We start from the raw sequence: 23324 nt of genomic DNA, 5'->3' as shown, positions 1-23324 counted from the left end.
TGAGACTTCATTGTAGTGCAGATTTCCTTTGCAAGCTTGCTTGGTTGGCCAAAAAGGGCGTATGCGTTTTTTCCTGAATATATTCAGGAAAAAACGCATACGCCCTTTTTGGCCAAGTGCATCATTGTGGACGTTCTGCCTCTTTTCCTATGCTTTCAATGCAATTCCAGTCTACCTCCTGAAATCGGTTTCCTGCAATTCTGCCCCGCTTTCAAGTCCTCTTGGCAGCCTTACTTCAGTATATTTTTGGACTATAGCTGTCATTTATAACTCTGCAGGTTTGTGAATTACAGTGCCCCTGAGCTCCTTTCTTCAACTCGCTTTCTTGTGACCTGGCCGCAACACTGCAGGATTGCTTCAGGCCCAAATCTGGTTCCGGCACGGCACGCTGAGCCTTTGGTTATTTCCTCTTCCTGGTGGGAAATGAGAGTTAAATTTGCCCGTCCAAACACCTCCAGCTAGTGTCTCATTGGTTCTCCCTATTCCTGTTCATCTTCCGCAGAAATTGCAAACTGGGCCAAACAGGAGGTTAAAGGCGCTGAATCTCCAAGTGGGGACAGTGTTAGTAAAGCATCTGGAATATTGCACCCGAGTACCAGGGGAGGAAAACTGAGACATATTTGAACACGTCTCCAGTTCACACGGTTGATCATACTCTGGGTTCCACATGCATGTTTTAGCTGAAGGAAGAATACCTTAAACCTGGAGAGTTGAGACCCGTGTAATGGGTACCATGCAATATGACTTAAAAGGGTCTTCATTTGCTCACCAAACCTCTCCAATCCTATCACTGCTGCGTTTATGCCCCTGTACACACGCTTGATTCTCTTTTGGAGACATAGCAATCCATAGGTTTTAAGATACTTACTAGTCAGGTACATTCTTAGGTGTTTAATATGGGGTGTTGAGTCCATTTCGTTGAGCAAGGAGTAGCTCTTGTCTATTCCATATTTGGCTTAAGGAACTTTATCTGTGCTCATTTCAATCTCTGGTTTTATGCAGCACCCCAACTCACCTTTCCCCTTAAGCAAGCATAAGTTGGTTTTCTAAATTTGAGACCCTGTTCTGTTCTGTAATTCAGTTCCTGTGTAGCCAAGTTTACATTCCGTGTATTACTGATATATTATGATGTTTCTTTTTCTGTGTGACTTATTTCAGTTAGAATCATCGTACCTGAATCCACTCATTATGCTGCTACGGGCCTGATGACATAGATTTCATTGCTGAGTGATACTGCATTGTACGTAAGTACCAGAAGTTCTTTATCCATTTTTCACTTTCTGTGATATTGAACTTGTACGGTAAACGAGGTTCTTGTAAACAGAGGCGTCCCAAACTTTGGGGTGGCTGTGTCTTTTTGAGTTTAATTTCCCTAAGCTATAGGACCATAAGTGGAAGTGCCCTAGGCTCTGTTGCTTTGTTTTTTAGATGTTTCAGGAAACACCATACACTTCTCCCGAGTGTCTGTTGGCAATTTACATCCCGCCCATCAGCATAACAAGGCTCCCAGTTCTCCATGGCCTGTCCTGCCTTTCTGGATTTTACACTTTTTTCAGATGGCCCTTTTGACCGGGGGGAAGTGAGACTTCATTGTAGTGCAGATTTCCTTTGCAAGCTTGCTTGGTTGGCCAAAAAGTGCGTATGCGTTTTTTCCTGAATATATTCAGGAAAAAACGCATACGCCCTTTTTGGCCAAGAGCATCATTGTGGACGTTCTGCCTCTTTTCCTATGCTTTCAATGCAATTCCAGTCTACCTCCTGAAATCGGTTTCCTGCAATTCTGCCCCGCTTTCAAGTCCTCTTGGCAGCCTTACTTCAGTATATTTTTGGACGATAGCTGTCATTTATAACTCTGCAGGTTTGTGAATTACAGTGCCCCTGAGCTCCTTTCTTCAACTCGCTTTCTTTTGAGCTGGCCGCAACACCGCAGGACGGCTTCAGGCCCTAATCTGGTTCCGGCACGGCACGCTGAGCCTTTGGTTAATTCCTCTTCCTGGTGGGAAATGAGAGTTAAATTTGCCCGTCCAGACACCTCCAGCTAGTCTCTCATTGGTTCTCCCTATTCCTGTTAATCTTCCGCAGAAATTGCAAACTGGGCCAAACAGGAGGTTAAAGGGACTGACTCTCCATGTCGGGAGAGTGTTAGTAAAGCGTCTGGAATGTTGCACCCGAGTACCAGGGTACGAAAACTGAGACATATTTGAACACGTCTCCTGATCACATGGTTGATCATACTCTAGGTTCCACATGCATGTTTTAGCTGAAGGAAGAATACCTTAAACCTGGGTAGTTGAAACCCGTGGAATGGGTACCATGCAATATGACTTCAAAGGGTCTTCATTTGCTCACCGAACCTCTCCAATCCTATCACTGCTGCGTTTATGCCCCTGTACACATGCTTGATTCTCTTTCGGAGACATAGCAATCCATAGGTTTTAAGGTACTTACTAGTCAGGTACATTCCTGGGCGTTTAATATGGGGTGTTGAGTCCATTTCGTTGAGCAAGGAGTAGCTCTTGTCTATTCCATATTTGGCTTAAGGAATTTTATCTGTGCTCATTTCAATCTCTGGTTTTATGCAGCACCCCAACTCACCTTTACCCTTAAGCAAGCATAAGTTGGTTTTCTAAATTTGAGACCCTTTTCTGTTCTGGAATGCAGTTCCTGTGTAGCCAAGTTTACATTCCGTGTATTAGTGATATCTTATGATGTTTCTTTTTCTGTGTGACTTATTTCAGTTAGAATCATCTTACCTTAATCGACTCATTATGCTGCTATGGGCCTGATGACATAGATATCATTGCTGAGTGATACTGCATTGTACTTAAGTACCACAAGTTCTTTATCCATTTTTCACTTTCTGTGATATTGAACTTGTACGGTAAACGAGGTTCTTGTAAACAGAGGCGTCCCAAACTTTGGGGTCGCTGTGTCTTTTTGATTTTAATTTCCCTAAGCTATAGGACCATAAGTGGACGTGCCCTAGACTCTGTTGCTTTGTTTTTTAGATGTTTCAGGAAACACCATACACTTCTCCCGAGTGTCTGTTGGCAATTTACATCCCGCCCATCAGCATAACAAGGCTCCCAGTTCTCCATGGCCTGTCCTGCCTTTCTGGATTTTACACTTTTTTCAGATGGCCCTTTTGACCGGGGGGAAGTGAGACTTCATTGTAGTGCAGATTTCCTTTGCAAGCTTGCTTGGTTGGCCAAAAAGGGCGTATGCGTTTTTTCCTGAATATATTCAGGAAAAAACGCATATGCCCATTTTGGCCAAGTGCATCATTGTGGACGTTCTGCCTCTTTTCCTATGCTTTCAATGCAATTCCAGTCTACCTCCTGAAATTGGTTTCCTGCAATTCTGCCCCGCTTTCAAGTCCTCTTGGCAGCCTTACTTCAGTATATTTTTGGACGATAGCTGTCATTTATAACTCTGCAGGTTTGTGAATTACAGTGCCCCTGAGCTCCTTTCTTCAACTCGCTTTCTTGTGAGCTGGCCGCAACACCGCAGGATGGCTTCAGGCCCTAATCTGGTTCCGGCACGGCACGCTGAGCCTTTGGTTATTTCCTCTTCCTGGTGGGAAATGAGAGTTCAATTTGCCCGTCCAGACACCTCCAGCTAGTCTCTCATTGGTTCTCGCTATTCCTGTTCATCTTCCGCAGAAATTGCAAACTGTGCCAAACAGGAGGTTAAAGGCGCTGACTGTCCAAGTGGGGAGAGTGTTAGTAAAGCGTCTGGAATGTTGCACCCGAGTACCAGGGTACGAAAACTGAGACATATTTGAACTTGTCTCCCGTTCACACAGTTGATCATACTCTGGGTTCGACATGCATGTTTTAGCTGAAGGAAGAATACCTTAAACCTGGAGAGTTGAGACCCGTGAAATGGGTACCATACAATATAACTTCAAAGGGTCTTCATTTGCTCACCTAACCACTCCAATCCTATCACTGCTGCGTTTATGCCCTGTACACATGCTTGATTCTCTTTTGGAGACATAGCAATCCATAGGTTTTAAGATACTTACTAGTCAGGTACATTCTTAGGCGTTTAATATGGGGTGTTGAGTCCATTTCGTTGAGCAAGGAGTAGCTCTTGTCTATTCCATATTTGGCTTAAGGAACTTTATCTGTGCTCATTTCAATCTCTGGTTTTATGCAGCACCCCAACTCACCTTTCCCCTTAAGCAAGCATAAGTTTGTTTTCTAAATTTGAGACCCTGTTCTGTTTTGGAATTCAGTTCCTGTGTAGCCAAGTTTACATTCCGTGTATTACTGATAACTTATGATGTTTCTTTTTCTGTGTGACTTATTTCAGTTAGAATCATCGTACCTGAATCCACTCATTATGCTGCTACGGGCCTGATGACATAGATTTCATTGCTGAGTGATACTGCATTGTACGTAAGTACCACAAGTTCTTTATCCATTTTTCACTTTCTGTGATATTGAACTTGTACGGTAAACGAGGTTCTTGTAAACAGAGGCGTCCCAAACTTTGGGGTGGCTGTGTCTTTTTGATTTTAATTTCCCTAAGCTATAGGACCATAAGTGGAAGTGCCCTAGGCTCTGTTGCTTTGTTTTTTAGATGTTTCAGGAAACACCATACACTTCTCCCGAGTGTCTGTTGGCAATGTACATCCCGCCCATCAGCATAACAAGGCTCCCAGTTCTCCATGGCCTGTCCTACCTTTCTGGATTTTACACTTTTTTCAGATGGCCCTTTTGACCGGCGGGAAGTGAGACTTCATTGTAGTGCAGATTTCCTTTGCAAGTTTGCTTGGTTGGCCAAAAAGGGCGTATGCGTTTTTTCCTGAATATATTCAGGAAAAAACACATACGCCCTTTCTGGGCAAGTGCATCATTGTGGACGTTCTGACTCTTTTCCTATTCTTGAAATGCAATTCCTGTCTACCTCCTGAAATCGGTTTCCTGCAATTCTGCCCCGCTTTCAAGTCCTCTTGGCAGCCTTACTTCAGTATATTTTTGGACGATAGCTGTCATTTATAACTCTGCAGGTTTGTGAATTACAGTGCCCCTGAGCTCCTTTATTCAACTCGCTTTCTTGTGAGCTGGCCGCAACACCACAGGATGGCTTTTGGCCTTAATCTGGTTCCGGCACGGCATGTTGAGCCTTTGGTTATTTCCTCTTCCTGGTGGGAAATGAGAGTTAAATTTGCCCGTCCAGACACCTCCAGCTAGTCTCTCATTGGTTCTCGCTATTCCTGTTCATCTTCCGCAGAAATTGCAAACTGGGCCAAACAGGTGTTAAACGCGCTGACTCTCCAAGTGGGGAGAATGTTAGTAAAGCGTCTGGAATGTTGCACCCGAGTACCAGGGGACGAAAACTGAGACATATTTGAACACGTCTCCCGATCACATGGTTGATCATACTCTAGGTTCCACATGCATGTTTTAGCTGAAGGTAGAGTACCTTAAACCTGGGTAGTTGAGACCCGTGGAATGGGTACCATGCAATATGACTTCAAAGGGTCTTCATTTGCTCACCGAACCTCTCCAATCCTATCACTGCTGCGTGTTTGCCCCTGTACACGCGCTTGATTCTCTTTCGGAGACATAGCAATCCATAGGTTTTAAGATACTTACTAGTCAGGTACATTCTTAGGCGTTTAATATGGGGTGTTGAGTCCATTTCGTTGAGCAAGGAGTAGCTCTTGTCTATTCCATATTTGGCTTAAGGATCTTTATGTGTGCTCATTTCAATCTCTGGTTTTATGCAGCACCCCAACTCACCTTTACCCTTAAGCAAGCATAAGTTGGTTTTCTAAATTTGAGACCCTGTTCTGTTCTGGAATTCAGTTCCTGTGTAGCCAAGTTTACATTCCGTGTATTACTGATATCTTATGATGTTTCTTTTTCTGTGTGACTTATTTCAGTTAGAATCATCATACCTGAATCCACTCATTGTGCTGCTAAGGGCCTGATGACATAGATTTCATTGCTGAGTGATATTGCTTTGTAAGTAAATACCACAACTTCTTTATCCATTTTTCATTTTCTGCAATGTTGAACTTGTACTGTAAACTAGGTTCTTGTAAACAGAGGTGTCCCAAACTTTGGGGTGGCTGTGTCTTTTTGATTTTAATTTCCCTAAGCTATAGGACCATAAGTGGAAGTGCCCTAGGCTCTGTTGCTTTGTTTTTTAGATGTTTCAGGAATCACCATACACTTCTCCCGAGTGTCTGTTGGCAATTTACATCCCACCCATCAGCATAACAAGGCTCCCAGTTCTCCATGGCCTGTCCTGCCTTTCTGGATTTTACACTTTTTTCAGATGGCCCTTTTGAATTGGGGGAAGTGAGACTTCATTGTAGTGCAGATTTCCTTTGCAAGCTTGCTTGGTTGGCCAAAAAGGGCGTATGCGTTTTTTCCTGAATATATTCAGGAAAAAACGCATACGCCCTTTTTGGCCAAGTGCATCATTGTGGACGTTCTGCCTCTTTTCCTATGCTTTCAATGCAATTCCAGTCTACCTCCTGAAATCGGTTTCCTGCAATTCTGCCCCGCTTTCAAGTCCTCTTGGCAGCCTTACTTCAGTATATTTTTGGACGATAGCTGTCATTTATAACTCTGCAGGTTTGTGAATTACAGTGCCTCTGAGCTCCTTTCTTCAACTCGCTTTCTTGTGACCTGGCCGCAACACCGCAGGATGGCTTCAGGCCCTAATCTGGTTCCGGCACGGCACGCTGAGCCTTTGGTTAATTCCTCTTCCTGGTGGGAAATGAGAGTTAAATTTGCCCGTCCAGACACCTCCAGCTAGTCTCTCATTGGTTCTCGCTATTCCTATTCATCTTCCGCAGAAATTGCAAACTGGGCCAAACAGGAGGTTAAAGGGACTGACTCTCCAAGTCGGGAGAGTGTTAGTAAAGCGTCTGGAATGTTGCACCCGAGTAACCAGGGTACGGAAACTGAGACATATTGTAACACGTCTCCCGATCACATGGTTGATCATACTCTAGGTTCCACATGCATGTTTTGGCTGAAGGAAGAATACCTTAAACCTGGGTAGTTGAAACCCGTGGAATGGGTACAATGCAATATGACTTCAAAGGGTCTTCATTTGCTCACCGAACCTCTCCAATCCTATCACTGCTGCGTTTATGCCCCTGTACACATGCTTGATTCTCTTTCGGAGACATAGCAATCCATAGGTTTTAAGGTACTTACTAGTCAGGTACATTCCTGGGCGTTTAATATGGGGTGTTGAGTCCATTTCGTTGAGCAAGGAGTAGCTCTTGTCTATTCCATATTTGGCTTAAGGAACTTTACCTGTGCTCATTTTAATCTCTGGTTTTATGCAGCACCCCAACTCACCTTTCCCGTTAAGCAAGCGTAAGTTGGTTTTCTAAATTTGAGACCCTGTTCTGTTTTGGAATTCAGTTCCTGTGTAGCCAAGTTTACATTCTGTGTATTAGTGATATCTTATGATGTTTCTTTTTCTGTGTGACTTATTTCAGTTAGAATCATCGTACCTGAATCCACTCATTATGCTGCTACGGGCCTGATGACATACATTTCATTGCTGAGTGATACTGCATTGTACGTAAGTACCACAAGTTCTTTATCCATTTTTCACTTTCTGTGAAATTGAACTTGTACAGTAAACGAGGTTCTTGTAAACAGAGGCGTCCCAAACTTTGGGGTGGCTGTGTCTTTTTGATTTTAATTTCCCTAAGCTATAGGACCATAAGTGGAAGTGCCCTAGGCTCTGTTGCTTTGTTTTTTAGATGTTTCAGGAAACACCATACACTTCTCCCGAGTGTCTGTTGGCAATTTACATCCCACCCATCAGCATAACAAGGCTCCCAGTTCTCCATGGCCTGTCCTGCCTTTCTGGATTTTACACTTTTTTCAGATGGCCCTTTTGACCGGGGGGAAGTGAGACTTCATTGTAGTGCAGATTTCCTTTGCAAGCTTGCTTGGTTGGCCAAAGAGGGCGTATGCGTTTTTTCCTGAATATATTCAGGAAAAAACGCATACGCCCTTTTTGGCCAAGTGCATCATTGTGGACGTTCTGCCTCTTTTCCTATGCTTTCAATGCAATTCCAGTCTACCTCCTGAAATCGGTTTCCTGCAATTCTGCCCCGCTTTCAAGTCCTCTTGGCAGCCTTACTTCAGTATATTTTTGGACGATAGCTGTCATTTATAACTCTGCAGGTTTGTGAATTACAGTGCCCCTGAGCTCCTTTCTTCAACTCGCTTTCTTTTGAGCTGGCCGCAACACCGCAGGATGGCTTCAGGCCCTAATCTGGTTCCGGCACGGCACGCTGAGCCTTTGGTTATTTCCTCTTCCTGGTGGGAAATGAGAGTTAAATTTGCCCGTCCAGACACCTCCAGCTAGTCTCTCATTGGTTCTCCCTATTCCTGTTCATCTTCCGCAGAAATTACAAACTGGGCCAAACAGGAGGTTAAAGGCGCTGACTCTCCAAGTGGGGAGAGTGTTAGTAAAGTGTCTGGAATGTTGCACCCGAGTACCAGGGGAGGAAAACTGAGACATATTTGAACACGTCTCCCATTCACACGGTTGATCATACTCTGGGTTCCACATGCATGTTTTAGCTGAAGGAAGAATACCTTAAACCTGGGTAGTTGAAACCCATGGAATGGGTACCATGCAATATGACTTCAAAGGGTCTTCATTTGCTCACCGAACCTCTCCAATCCTATCACTGCTGCGTTTATGGCCCTGTACACACGCTTGATTCTCTTTTGGAGACATAGCAATCCATAGGTTTTAAGATACTTACTAGTCAGGTACATTCTTAGGCGTTTAATATGGGGTGTTGGGTCCATTTTGTTGAGCAAGGAGTAGCTCTTGTCTGTTCCATAATTGGCTTAAGGAACTTTATCTGTGCTCATTTCAATCTCTGGTTTTATGCAGCACCCCAACTCACCTTTACCTTTAAGCAAGCATAAGGTGGTTTTCTAAATTTGAGACCCTGTTCTGTTCTGGAATTCAGTTCCTGTGTAGCCAAGTTTACATTCCGTGTATTACTGATATCTTATGATGTTTCTTTTTCTGTGTGACTTATTTCAGTTAGAATCATCATACCTGAATCCACTCATTGTGCTGCTAAGGGCCTGATGACATAGATTTCATTGCTGAGTGATATTGCTTTGTAAGTAAATACCACAACTTCTTTATCCATTTTTCACATTCTGTGATGATGAACTTGTACTGTAAACGAGATTCTTGTAAACAGAGGCGTCCAAACCTTTGGGGTGGCTGTGTCTTTTTGATTTTAATTTCCCTAAGCTATAGGACCATAAGTGGAAGTGCCCTAGGCTCTGTTGCTTTGTTTTTTAGATGTTTCTGGAAACACCATACACTTCTCCCGAGTGTCTGTTGGCAATTTACATCCCGCCCATCAGCATAATAGGCTCCCAGTTCTCCATGGCCTTTCCTGCCTTTCTGGATTTTACACTTTTGTCAGATGGCCCTTTTGACCGGGGGGAAGTGAGACTTCATTGTAGTGCAGATTTCCTTTGCAAGTTTGCTTGGTTGGCCAAAAAGTGCGTATGCGTTTCTTCCTGAATATATTCAGGAAAAAATGCATACACCCTTTTTGGCCAAGTGCATCATTGTGGACGTTCTGCCTCTTTTCCTATGCTTTCAGTGCAATTCCAGTCTACCTCCTGAAATCTGTTTCCTGCAATTCTGCCCCGCTTTCAAGTCCTCTTGGCAGCCTTACTTCAGTATATTTTTGGACGATAGCTGTCATTTATAACTCTGCAGGTTTGTGAATTACAGTGCCCCTGAGCTCCTTTCTTCAACTCGCTTTCTTGTGACCTGGCCGCAACACCGCAGGATGGCTTCAGGCCTTAATCTGGTTCCGGCACGGCACGCTGAGCCTTTGGTTATTTCCTCCTCGTGGTGGGAAATGAGAGTTAAATTTACCCGTCCAGACACCTCCAGCTAGTCTCTCATTGGTTCTCGCTATTCCTGTTCATCTTCCGCAGAAATTGCAAACTGGGCCAAACAGGAGGGTAAAGGGACTGACTCTCCAAGTCGGGAGAGTGTTAGTAAAGCGTCTGGATTGTTGCAACCGAGTACCAGGGTACGAAAACTGAGACATATTTGAACACGTCTCCCGATCACATGGTTGATCATACTCTAGGTTCCACATGTATGTTTTGGCTGAAGGAAGAATACCTTAAACCTGGGTAGTTGAAACCTGTGGAATGGGTACCATGCAATATGACTTCAAAGGGTCTTCATTTGCTCACCGAAACTTTCCAATCCCATCACTGCTGCGTTTATGCCCCTGTACACATGCTTGATTCTCTTTCGGAGACATAGCAATCCATAGGTTTTAAGATACTTACTAGTCAGGTACATTCTTAGGCGTTTAATATGCGGTGTTGAGTCCATTTCGTTGAGCAAGGAGTAGCTCTTGTCTATTCCATATTTGGCTTAAGGAACTTTATCTGTGCTCATTTGAATCTCTGGTTTTATGCAGCACCCCAACTCACCTTTATCCTTAAGCAAGCATAAGTTGGTTTTCTAAATTTGAGACCCTGTTCTGTTTTGGAATTCAGTTCCTGTGTAGCCAAGTTTACATTCCGTGTATTACTGATATCTTATGATGTTTCTTTTTCTGTGTGACTTATTTCAGTTAGAATCATCATACCTGAATACACTCATTGTGCTGCTAAGGACCTGATGACATAGATTTCATTGCTGAGTGATATTGCTTTGTAAGTAAATACCACAAGTTCTTTATCCATTTTTCACATTCTGCGATGTTGAACTTGTACTGTAAACGAGGTTCTTGTAAACAGAGGCGTCCCAAACTTTGGGGTGGCTGTGTGTTTTTGATTTTAATTTCCCTAAGCTATAGGACCATAAGTGGAAGTGCCCTAGGCTCTGTTGCTTTGTTTTTTAGATGTTTCAGGAAACACCATACACTTCTCCCGAGTGTCTGTTGGCAATTTACATCCCGCCCATCAGCATAACAAGGCGCCCAGTTCTCCATGGCCTGTCCTGCCTTTCTGGATTTTACACTTTTTTCAGATGGCCCTTTTGACCGGGGGGAAGTGAGACTTCATTGTAGTGCAGATTTCCTTTGCAAGCTTGCTTGGTTGGCCAAAAAGGGCGTATGCGTTTTTTCCTGAATATATTCAGGAAAAAACGCATACGCCCTTTTTGGCCAAGTGCATCATTGTGGACGTTCTGCCTCTTTTCCTATGCTTTCAATGCAATTCCAGTCTACCTCCTGAAATCGGTTTCCTGCAATTCTGCCCCGCTTTCAAGTCCTCTTGGCATCCTTAGTTCAGTATATTTTTGGACGATAGCTGTCATTTATAACTCTGCAGGTTTGTGAATTACAGTGCCCCTGAGCTCCTTTCTTCAACTCGCTTTCTTGTGACCTGGCCGCAACACCGCAAGATGGCTTCAGGCCCTAATCTGGTTCTGGCACGGCACGCTGAGCCTTTGGTTATTTCCTCTTCCTGGTGGGAAATGAGAGTTAAATTTGCCCGTCCAGACACCTCCAGCTAGTCTCTCATTGGTTCTCCCTATTCCTGTTCATCTTCCGCAGAAATTGCAAACTGGGCCAAACAGGAGATTAAAGGCGCTGACCCTCCAAGTGGGGAGAGTGTTAGTAAAGCGTCTGGAATGTTGCACCCGAGTCCCAGGGGAGGACAACTGAGACATATTTGAACACGTCTCCCGATCACATGGTTGATCATACTGTGGGTTCCACATGCATGTTTTAGCTGAAGGAAGAATACCTTAAACCTGGAGAGTTGAGACCCGTGGAATGGGTACCATGCAATATGACTTCAAAGGGTCTTCATTTGCTCACCGAACCTCTCCAATCCTATCACTGCTGCGTTTATGCCCCTGTACACACGCTTGATTCTCTTTTGCAGACATAGCAATCCATAGGTTTTAAGATACTTACTAGTCAGGTACATTCTTAGGCATTTAATATGGGGTGTTGAGTCCATTTCGTTGAGCAAGGAGTAGCTCTTGTCTATTCCATATTTGGCTTAAGGAACTTTATCTGTGCTCATTTCAATCTCTGGTTTTATGCAGCACCCCAACTCACCTTTCCCCTTAAGCAAGCATAAGTTGGTTTTCTAAATTTGAGTCCCTGTTCTGTTTTGGAATTCAGTTCCTGTGTAGCCAAGTTTACATTCTGTGTATTAGTGATATCTTATGATGTTTCTTTTTCTGTGTGACTTATTTCAGTTAGAATCATCGTACCTGAATCCACTCATTATGCTGCTACGGGCCTGATGACATAGATTTCATTGGTGAGTGATACTGCATTGTACGTAAGTACCACAAGTTCTTTATCCATTTTTCACTTTCTGTGATATTGAACTTGTACGGTAAACGAGGTTCTTGTAAACAGAGGCGTCCCAAACTTTGGGGTGGCTGTGTCTTTTTGATTTTAATTTCCGTAAGCTATAGGGCCATAAGTGGAAGTGCCCTAGGCTCTGTTGCTTTGTTTTTTAGATGTTTCAGGAAACACCATACACTTCTCCCGAGTGTCTGTTGGCAATTTACATCCCGCCCATCAGCATAACAAGGCTCCCAGTTCTCCATGGCCTGTCCTGCCTTTCTGGATTTTACACTTTTTTCAGATGGCCCTTTTGACCGGGGGGAAGTGAGACTTCATTGTAGTGCAGATTTCCTTTGCAAGCTTGCTTGTTTGGCCAAAAAGTGCGTATGCGTTTTTTCCTGAATTTATTCAGGAAAAAATGCATACGCCCTTTTTGGCCAAGTGCATCATTGTGGACGTTCTGCCTCTTTTCCTATGCTTTCAATGCAATTCCAGTCTACCTCCTGAAATCGGTTTCCTGCAATTCTGCCCCGCTTTCAAGTCCTCTTGGCAGCCTTACTTCAGTATATTTTTGGACGATAGCTGTCATTTATAACTCTGCAGGTTTGTGAATTACAGTGCCCCTGAGCTCCTTTCTTCAACTCGCTTTCTTGTGAGCTGGCCGCAACACCGCAGGATGGCTTCAGGCCCTAACATGGTTCCGGGACGGCATGCTGAGCCTTTGGTTATTTCCTCTTCCTGGTGGGAAATGAGAGTTAAATTTGCCCGTCCAGACACCTCCAGCTAGTCTCTCATTGGTTCTCGCTATTCCTGTTCATCTTCCGCAGAAATTGCAAACTGGACCAAACAGGAGGTTAAAGGGACTGACTCTCCAAGTCGGGAGAGTGTTAGTAAAGCGTCTGGAATGTTGCACCCGAGTACCAGGGTACGAAAACTGAGACATATTTGAACACGTCTCCCGATCACATGGTTGATCATACTCTAGCTTCCACATGCATGTTTTAGCTGAAGGAAGAATTCCTTAAACCTGGGTAGTTGAAACCCGTGTAATGGGTACCATGCAATATGACTTCAAAGGGTCTTCATTTGCTTACCAAACCTCTCCAATCCTATCACTGCTGCGTTTATGCCCCTGTACACATGCTTGATTCTCTTTCGGAGACATAGCAATCCATAGGTTTTAAGATACTTACTAGTCAGGTACATTCTTAGGCGTTTAATATGGGGTGTTGAGTCCATTTCGTTGAGCAAGGAGTAGCTCTTGTCTATTCCATATTTGGCTTAAGGAACTTTATCTGTGCTCATTTCAATCTCTGGTTTTATGCAGCACCCCAACTCACCTTTCCCCTTAAGCAAGCATAAGTTGGTTTTCTAAATTTGAGACCCTGTTCTGTTTTGGAATTCAGTTCCTGTGTAGCCAAGTTTACATTCTGTGTATTAGTGATATCTTATGATGTTTCTTTTTCTGTGTGACTTATTTCAGTTAGAATCATCGTACCTGAATCCACTCATTATGCTGCTACGGGCCTGATGACATAGATTTCATTGCTGAGTGATACTGCATTGTACGTAAGTACCACAAGTTCTTTATCCATTTTTCACTTTCTGTGATATTGAACTTGTACGGTAAACGAGGTTCTTGTAAACAGAGGCGTCCCAAACTTTGGGGTGGCTGTGTCTTTTTGATTTTAATTTCCCTAAGCTATAGGGCCATAAGTGGAAGTGCCCTAGGCTCTGTTGCTTTGTTTTTTAGATGTTTCAGGAAACACCATACACTTCTCCCGAGTGTCTGTTGGCAATTTACATCCCGCCCATCAGCATAACAAGGCTCCCAGTTCTCCATGGCCTGTCCTGCCTTTCTGGATTTTACACTTTTTTCAGATGGCCCTTTTGACCGGGGGGAAGTGAGACTTCATTGTAGTGCAGATTTCCTTTGCAAGTTTGCTTGGTTGGCCAAAAAGTGCGTATGCGTTTTTTCCTGAATATATTCAGGAAAAAACGCATACGCCCTCTGTGGCCAAGTGCATCATTGTGGACGTTCTGCCTCTTTTCCTATGCTTTCAATGCAATTCCAGTCTACCTCCTGAAATCGGTTTCCTGCAATTCTGCCCTGCTTTCAAGTCCTCTTGGCAGCCTTACTTCAGTATATTTTTGGACGATAGCTGTCATTTATAACTCTGCAGGTTTGTGAATTACAGTGCCCCTGAGCTCCTTTCTTCAACTCGCTTTCTGGTGAGCTGGCCGCAACACCGCAGGATGGCTTCAGGCCCTAATCTGGTTCCGGCACGGCACGCTGAGCCTTTGGTTAATTCCTCTTCCTGGTGGGAAATGAGAGTTAAATTTGCCCGTCCAGACACCTCCAGCTAGTCTCTCATTGGTTCTCGCTATTCTTGTTCATCTTCCGCAGAAATTGCAAACTGGGCCAAACAGGAGATTAAAGGCGCTGACTCTCCAAGTTGGGAGAGTGTTAGAAAAGCGTCTGGAGTGTTGCACGCGAGTCCTAGGGGAGGAAAACTGAGACATATTTGAACACGTCTCCCGTTCACATGGTTGATCATACTCTGGGTTCCACATGCATGTTTTAGCTGAAGGAAGAGTACCTTAAACCTGGAGAGTTGAGACCAGTGTAATGGGTACCATGCAATATGACTTCAAAGGGTCTTCATTTGCTCACCGAACCTCTCCAATCCTATCACTGCTGCGTTTATGCCCCTGTACACATGCTTGATTCTCTTTTGGAGACATAGCAATCCATAGGTTTTAAGATACTTACTAGTCAGGTACATTCTCAGGCGTTTAATATGGGGTGTTGAGTCCATTTCGTTGAGCAAGGAGTAGCTCTTGTCTATCCCATATTTCGCTTAAGGAACTTTATCTGTGCTCATTTCAATCTCTGGTTTTATGCAGCACCCCAACTCACCTTTCCCCTTAAGCAAGCATAAGTTGGTTTTCTAAATTTGAGACCCTGTTCTGTTTTGGAATTCAGTTCCTGTGTAGCCAAGTTTACATTCCGTGTATTACTGATATCTTATGATGTTTCTTTTTCTGTGTGACTTATTTCAGTTACAATCATCGTACCTGAATCCACTCATTGTGCTGCTAAGGGCCTGATGACATATATTTCATTGCTGAGTGATATTGCTTTGTAAGTAAATACCACAAGTTCTTTATCCATTTTTCACATTCTGCGATGTTGAACTTGTACTGTAAACGAGGTTCTTGTAAACAGAGGCGTCCCAAACTTTGGGGTGGCTGTGTCTTTTTGATTTTAATTTCCCTAAGCTATAGGACCATAAGTGGAAGTGCCCTAGGCTCTGTTGCTTTGTTTTTTAGATGTTTCAGGAAACACCATACACTTCTCTCGAGTGTCTGTTGGCAATTTACATCCCGCCCATCAGCATAACAAGGCGCCCAGTTCTCCATGGCCTGTCCTGCCTTTCTGGATTTTACACTTTTTTCAGATGGCCCTTTTGACCGGGGGGAAGTGAGACTTCATTGTAGTGCAGATTTCCTTTGCAAGCTTGCTTGGTTGGCCAAAAAGGGCGTATGCGTTTTTTCCTGAATATATTCAGGAAAAAACGCATACGCCCTTTTTGGCCAAGTGCATCATTGTGGACGTTCTGCCTCTTTTCCTATGCTTTCAATGCAATTCCAGTCTACCTCCTGAAATCGGTTTCCTGCAATTCTGCCCCGCTTTCAAGTCCTCTTGGCAGCCTTAGTTCAGTATATTTTTGGACGATAGCTGTCATTTATAACTCTGCAGGTTTGTGAATTACAGTGCCCCTGAGCTCCTTTCTTCAACTCGCTTTCTTGTGACCTGGCCGCAACACCGCAAGATGGCTTCAGGCCCTAATCTGGTTCTGGCACGGCACGCTGAGCCTTTGGTTATTTCCTCTTCCTGGTGGGAAATGAGAGTTAAATTTGCCCGTCCAGACACCTCCAGCTAGTCTCTCATTGGTTCTCCCTATTCCTGTTCATCTTCCGCAGAAATTGCAAACTGGGCCAAACAGGAGATTAAAGGCGCTGACCCTCCAAGTGGGGAGAGTGTTAGTGAAGCGTCTGGAATGTTGCACCCGAGTCCCAGGGGAGGACAACTGAGACATATTTGAACACATCTCCCGATCACATGGTTGATCATACTGTGGGTTCCACATGCATGTTTTAGCTGAAGGAAGAATACCTTAAACCTGGAGAGTTGAGACCCGTGGAATGGGTACCATGCAATATGACTTCAAAGGGTCTTCATTTGCTCACCGAACCTCTCCAATCCTATCACTGCTGCGTTTATGCCCCTGTACACACGCTTGATTCTCTTTTGGAGACATAGCAATCCATAGGTTTTAAGATACTTACTAGTCAGGTACATTCTTAGGCATTTAATATGGGGTGTTGAGTCCATTTCGTTGAGCAAGGAGTAGCTCTTGTCTATTCCATATTTGGCTTAAGGAACTTTATCTGTGCTCATTTCAATCTCTGGTTTTATGCAGCACCCCAACTCACCTTTCCCCTTAAGCAAGCATAAGTTGGTTTTCTAAATTTGAGACCCTGTTCTGTTTTGGAATTCAGTTCCTGTGTAGCCAAGTTTACATTCTGTGTATTAGTGATATCTTATGATGTTTCTTTTTCTGTGTGACTTATTTCAGTTAGAATCATCGTACCTGAATCCACTCATTATGCTGCTACGGGCCTGATGACATAGATTTCATTGCTGAGTGATACTGCATTGTACGTAAGTACCACAAGTTCTTTATCCATTTTTCACTTTTTGTGATATTGAACTTGTACGGTAAACGAGGTTCTTGTAAACAGAGGCGTCCCAAACTTTGGGGTGGCTGTGTCTTTTTGATTTTAATTTCCCTAAGCTATAGGGCCATAAGTGGAAGTGCCCTAGGCTCTGTTGCTTTGTTTTTTAGATGTTTCAGGAAACACCATACACTTCTCCCGAGTGTCTGTTGGCAATTTACATCCCGCCCATCAGCATAACAAGGCTCCCAGTTTTCCATGGCCTGTCCTGCCTTTCTGGATTTTACACTTTTTTCAGATGGCCCTTTTGACCGGGGGGAAGTGAGACTTCATTGTAGTGCAGATTTCCTTTGCAAGCTTGCTTGGTTGGCCAAAAAGGGCATATGCGTTTTTTCCTGAATATTCAGGAAAAAGCGCATACGCCCTTTTTGGCCAAGTGCATCATTGTGGACGTTCTGCCTCTTTTCCTATGCTTTCAATGCAATTCCAGTCTACCTCCTGATATCGGTTTCCTGCAATTGTGCCCTGCTTTCAAGTCCTCTTGGCAGCCTTACTTCAGTATATTTTTGGACGATAGCTGTCATTTATAACTCTGCAGGTTTGTGAATTTCAGTGCCCCTGAGCTCCTTTCTTCAATTCACTTTCTTATGAGCTTGCCGCAACACCGCAGGATGGCTTCAGGCCCTAATCTTGTTCCGACACGGCACGCTGAGCATTTGGTTATTTCCACTTCCTGGTGGGAAATGAGAGTTAAATTTGCCCGTCCAGACACCTCCAGCTAGTCTCTCATTGGTTCTCCCTATTCCTGTTCATCTTCCGCAGAAATTGCAAACTGGGCCAAACAGGAGGTTAAAGGCGCTGACCCCCCAAGTGGGGAGAGTGTTAGTAAAGCGTCTGGAATGTTGCACCCGAGTACCAGGGGAGGAAAACTGAGACATATTTGAACACATCTCCCGTTCACACGGTTGATCATACTCTGGGTTCCACATGCATGTTTTAGCTGAAGGAAGAATACCTTAAACCTGGAGAGTTGAGACCCGTGGAATGGGTACCATGCAATATGACTTCAAAGGGTCTTCATTTGCTCACCGAACCTCTCCAATCCTATCACTGCTGCGTTTATGCCCCTGTACACATGCTTGATTCTCTTTTGGAGACATAGCAATCCATAGGTTTTAAGATACTTACTAGTCAGGTACATTCTCAGGCGTTTAATATGGGGTGTTGAGTCCATTTCGTTGAGCAAGGAGTAGCTCTTGTCTATCCCATATTTCGCTTAAGGAACTTTATCTGTGCTCATTTCAATCTCTGGTTTTATGCAGCACCCCAACTCACCTTTCCCCTTAAGCAAGCATAAGTTGGTTTTCTAAATTTGAGACCCTGTTCTGTTTTGGAATTCAGTTCCTGTGTAGCCAAGTTTACATTCCGTGTATTAGTGATATCTTATGATATTTCTTTTTGTGTGTGACTTATTTCAGTTAGAATCATCGTACCTGAATCCACTCATTATGCTGCTACGGGCCTGATGACATAGATTTCATTGCTGAGTGATACTGCATTGTACGTAAGTACCACAAGTTCTTTATCCATTTTTCACTTTCTGTGATACTGATCTTGTACGATAAAAGAGGTTCTTGTAAACAGAGGCGTCCCAAACTTTGGGGTGGCTGTGTCTTTTTGATTTTAATTTCCCTAAGCTATAGGACCATAAGTGGAAGTGCCCTAGGCTCTGTTGCTTTGTTTTTTAGATGTTTCAGGAAACACCATACACTTCTCCAGAGTGTCTGTTGGCAATTTACATCCCGCCCATCAGCATAACAAGGCTCCCAGTTCTCCATGGCCTGTCCTGCCTTTCTGGATTTTACACTTTTTTCAGATGGCCCTTTTGACCGGGGGGAAGTGAGACTTCATTGTAGTGCAGATTTCCTTTGCATGTTTGCTTGGTTGGCCAAAACGGGCGTATGCGTTTTTTCCTGGATATATTCAGGAAAAAACGCATACGCAATTTCTGGCCAAGTGCATCATTGTTTACGTTCTGCCTCTTTTCCTATGCTTTCAATGCAATTCCAGTCTACCTCCTGAAATCGGTTTCCTGCAATTCTGCCCCGCTTTCAAGTCCTCTTGGCAGCCTTACTTCAGTATATTTTTGGACGATAGCTGTCATTTATAACTCTGCAGGTTTGTGAATTACAGTGCCCCTGAGCTCCTTTCTTCAACTCGCTTTCTTGTGACCTGGCCGCAACACCGCAGGATGGCTTCAGTCCCTAAACTGGTTCCGGCACGGCACGCTGAGCCTTTGGTTAATTCCTCTTCCTGGTGGGAAATGAGAGTTAAATTTGCCCGTCCAGACACCTCCAGCTAGTCTCTCATTGGTTCTCGCTATTCCTGTTCATCTTCCGCGGAAATTGTAAACTGGGCCAAACAGGAGGTTAAAGGGACTGACTCTCCAAGTCGGGAGAGTGTTAGTAAAGCGTCTGGAATGTTGCACACGAGTACCAGGGTATGAAAACTGAGACATATTTGAACACGTCTCCCGATCACATGGTTGATCATACTCTAGGTTCCACATGCATGTTTTAGCTGAAGGAAGAATACCTTAAACCTGGGTAGTTGAAACCCGTGGAATGTGTACCATGCAATATGACTTCAAAGGGTCTTCATTTGCTCACCGAACCTCTCCAATCCTATCACTGCTGCGTTTATGCCCCTGTTCACACGCTTGATTCTCTTTTAGAGACATAGCAATCCATAGGTTTTAAGATACTTACTAGTCAGGTACATTCTCAGGCGTTTAATATGGGGTGTTGAGTCCATTTCGTTGAGCAAGGAGTAGCTCTTGTCTATTCCATATTTGGCTTAAGGAACTTTATCTGTGCTCATTTCAATCTCTGGTTTTATGCAGCACACCAACTCACCTTTACCCTTAAGCAAGCATAAGTTGGTTTTCTAAATTTGAGACCCTGTTCTGTTCTGTAATTCAGTTCCTGTGTAGCCAAGTTTACATTCCGTGTATTACTGATATCTTATGATGTTTCTTTTTCTGTGTGACTTATTTCAGTTAGAATCATCATACCTGAATCCACTCATTGTGCTGCTAAGGGCCTGATGACATAGATTTCATTGCTGAGTGATATTGCTTTGTAAGTAAATACCACAACTTCTTTATCCATTTTTCACTTTCTGCGATGTTGAACTTGTACTGTAAACGATGTTCTTGTAAACAGAGGCGTCCCAAACTTTGGGGTGGCTGTGTCTTTTTGATTTTAATTTCCCTAAGCTATAGGACCATAAGTGGAAGTGCCCTAGGCTCTGTTGCTTTGTTTTTTAGATATTTCAGGAAACACCATACACTTCTCCCGAGTGTCTGTTGGCAATTTACATCCCGCCCATCAGCATAACAAGGCGCCCAGTTCTCCATGGCCTGTCCTGCCTTTCTGGATTTTACACTTTTTTCAGATGGCCCTTTTGACCGGGGGGAAGTGAGACTTCATTGTAGTGCAGATTTCCTTTGCAAGCTTGCTTGGTTGGCCAAAAAGGGCGTATGCGTTTTTTCCTGAATATATTCAGGAAAAAACGCATACGCCCTTTTTGGCCAAGTGCATCATTGTGGACGTTCTGCCTCTTTTCCTATGCTTTCAATGCAATTCCAGTCTACCTCCTGAAATCGGTTTCCTGCAATTCTGCCCCGATTTCAAGTCCTCTTAGCAGCCTTACCTCAGTATATTTTTGGACGATAGCTGTCATTTATAACTCTGCAGGTTTGTGAATTACAGTGCCCCTGAGCTCCTTTCTTCAACTCGCTTTCTTTTGAGCTGGCCGCAACACCGCAGGATGGCTTCAGGCCCTAATCTGCTTCCGGCACGGCACGCTGAGCCTTTGGTTATTTCCTCTTCCTGGTGGGAAATGAGAGTTAAATTTGCCCGTCCAGACACCTCCAGCTAGTCTCTCATTGGTTCTCGCTATTCCTGTTCATCTTCCGCAGAAATTGCAAACTGGGCCAAACAGGAGGTTAAAGGCGCTGACCCCCCAAGTGGGGAGAGTGTTAGTAAAGCGTCTGGAATGTTGCACCCGAGTACCAGGGGAGGAAAACTGAGACATATTTGAACACATCTCCCGTTCACACGGTTGATCATACTCTGGGTTCCACATGCATGTTTTAGCTGAAGGAAGAATACCTTAAACCTGGAGAGTTGAGACCCGTGTAATGGGTACCATGCAATATGACTTCAAAGGGTCTTCATTTGCTCACCGAACCTCTCCAATCCTATCACTGCTGCGTTTATGCCCCTGTACACATGCTTGATTCTCTTTCGGAGACATAGCAATCCATAGGTTTTAAGATACTTACTAGTCAGGTACATTCTTAGGCGTTTAATATGCGGTGTTGAGTCCATTTCGTTGAGCAAGGAGTAGCTCTTGTCTATTCCATATTTGGCTTAAGGAACTTTATCTGTGCTCATTTCAATCTCTGGTTTTATGCAGCACACCAACTCACCTTTCCCCTTAAGCAAGCATAAGTTGGTTTTCTAAATTTGAGACCCTGTTCTGTTCTGTAATTCAGTTCCTGTGTAGCCAAGTTTACATTCCGTGTATTACTGATATCTTATGATGTTTCTTTTTCTGTGTGACTTATTTCAGTTAGAATCATCATACCTGAATCCACTCATTGTGCTGCTAAGGGCCTGATGACATAGATTTCATTGCTGAGTGATATTGCTTTGTAAGTAAATACCACAAGTTCTTTATCCATTTTTCACTTTCTGTGATGTTGAACGTGTACGGTAAACGAGGTTCTTGTAAACAGAGGCGTCCCAAACTTTGGGGTGGCTGTGTCTTTTTGATTTTAATTTCCCTAAGCTATAGGACCATAAGTGGAAGTGCCCTAGGCTCTGTTGCTTTGTTTTTTAGATGTTTCAGGAAACACCATACACTTCTCCAGAGTGTCTGTTGGCAATTTACATCCCGCCCATCAGCATAACAAGGCGCCCAGTTCTCCATGGCCTGTCCTGCCTTTCTGGATTTTACACTTTTTTCAGATGGCCCTTTTGACCGGGGGGAAGTGAGACTTCATTGTAGTGCAGATTTCCTTTGCAAGCTTGCTTGGTTGGCCAAAAAGGGCGTATGCGTTTTTTCCTGAATATATTCAGGAAAAAACGCATACGCCCTTTTTGGCCAAGTGCATCATTGTGGACGTTCTGCCTCTTTTCCTATGCTTTCAATGCAATTCCAGTCTACCTCCTGAAATCGGTTTCCTGCAATTCTGCCCCGCTTTCAAGTCCTCTTAGCAGCCTTACCTCAGTATATTTTTGGACGATAGCTGTCATTTATAACTCTGCAGGTTTGTGAATTACAGTGCCCCTGAGCTCCTTTCTTCAACTCGCTTTCTTTTGAGCTGGCCGCAACACCGCAGGATGGCTTCAGGCCCTAATCTGGTTCCGGCACGGCACGCTGAGCCTTTGGTTATTTCCTCTTCCTGGTGGGAAATGAGAGTTAAATTTGCCCGTCCAGACACCTCCAGCTAGTCTCTCATTGGTTCTCGCTATTCCTGTTCATCTTCCGCAGAAATTGCAAACTGGGCCAAACAGGAGGTTAAAGGCGCTGACCCCCCAAGTGGGGAGAGTGTTAGTAAAGCGTCTGGAATGTTGCAGCCGAGTACCAAGGGAGGAAAACTGAGACATATTTGAACACATCTCCCGTTCACACGGTTGATCATACTCTGGGTTCCACATGCATGTTTTAGCTGAAGGAAGAATACCTTAAACCTGGAGAGTTGAGACCCGTGTAAAGGGTACCATGCAATATGACTTCAAAGGGTCTTCATTTGCTCACCGAACCTCTCCAATCCTATCACTGCTGCGTTTATGCCCCTGTACACACGCTTGATTCTCTTTTGGAGACATAGCAATCCATAGGTTTTAAGATACTTACTAGTCAGGTACATTCTTAGGCGCTTAATATGCGGTGTTGAGTCCATTTCGTTGAGCAAGGAGTAGCTCTTGTCTATTCCATATTTGGCTTAAGGAACTTTATCTGTGCTCATTTCAATCTCTGGTTTTATGCAGCACCCCAACTCACCTTTACCCTTAAGCAAGCAGAAGTTGGTTTTCTAAATTTGAGATCCTGTTCTGTTCTGTAATTCAGTTCCTGTGTAGCCAAGTTTACATTCCGTGTATTACTGATATCTTATGATGTTTCTTTTTCTGTGTGACTTATTTCAGTTAGAATCATCGTACCTGAATCCACTCATTGTGCTGCTAAGGGCCTGATG

General features: G+C 43.9%; 1 long non-coding RNA gene across 5 annotated transcripts in view; it reads left to right on the top strand.

Moving 5' to 3' along the window:
• Positions 1-23324, top strand: part of LOC307185422 — a 348734-nt gene that overhangs the window by 126523 nt on the left and 198887 nt on the right. The window lies entirely within an intron of this gene.

This window comes from Stenella coeruleoalba (assembly GCF_951394435.1).
Source record: "Stenella coeruleoalba genome assembly, chromosome: 4".
Taxonomy (NCBI): domain Eukaryota; kingdom Metazoa; phylum Chordata; class Mammalia; order Artiodactyla; family Delphinidae; genus Stenella; species Stenella coeruleoalba.
The sequence above is the reverse complement of the archived record's forward strand: the minus strand, read 5'-3'. Positions and strand labels throughout refer to the sequence as shown.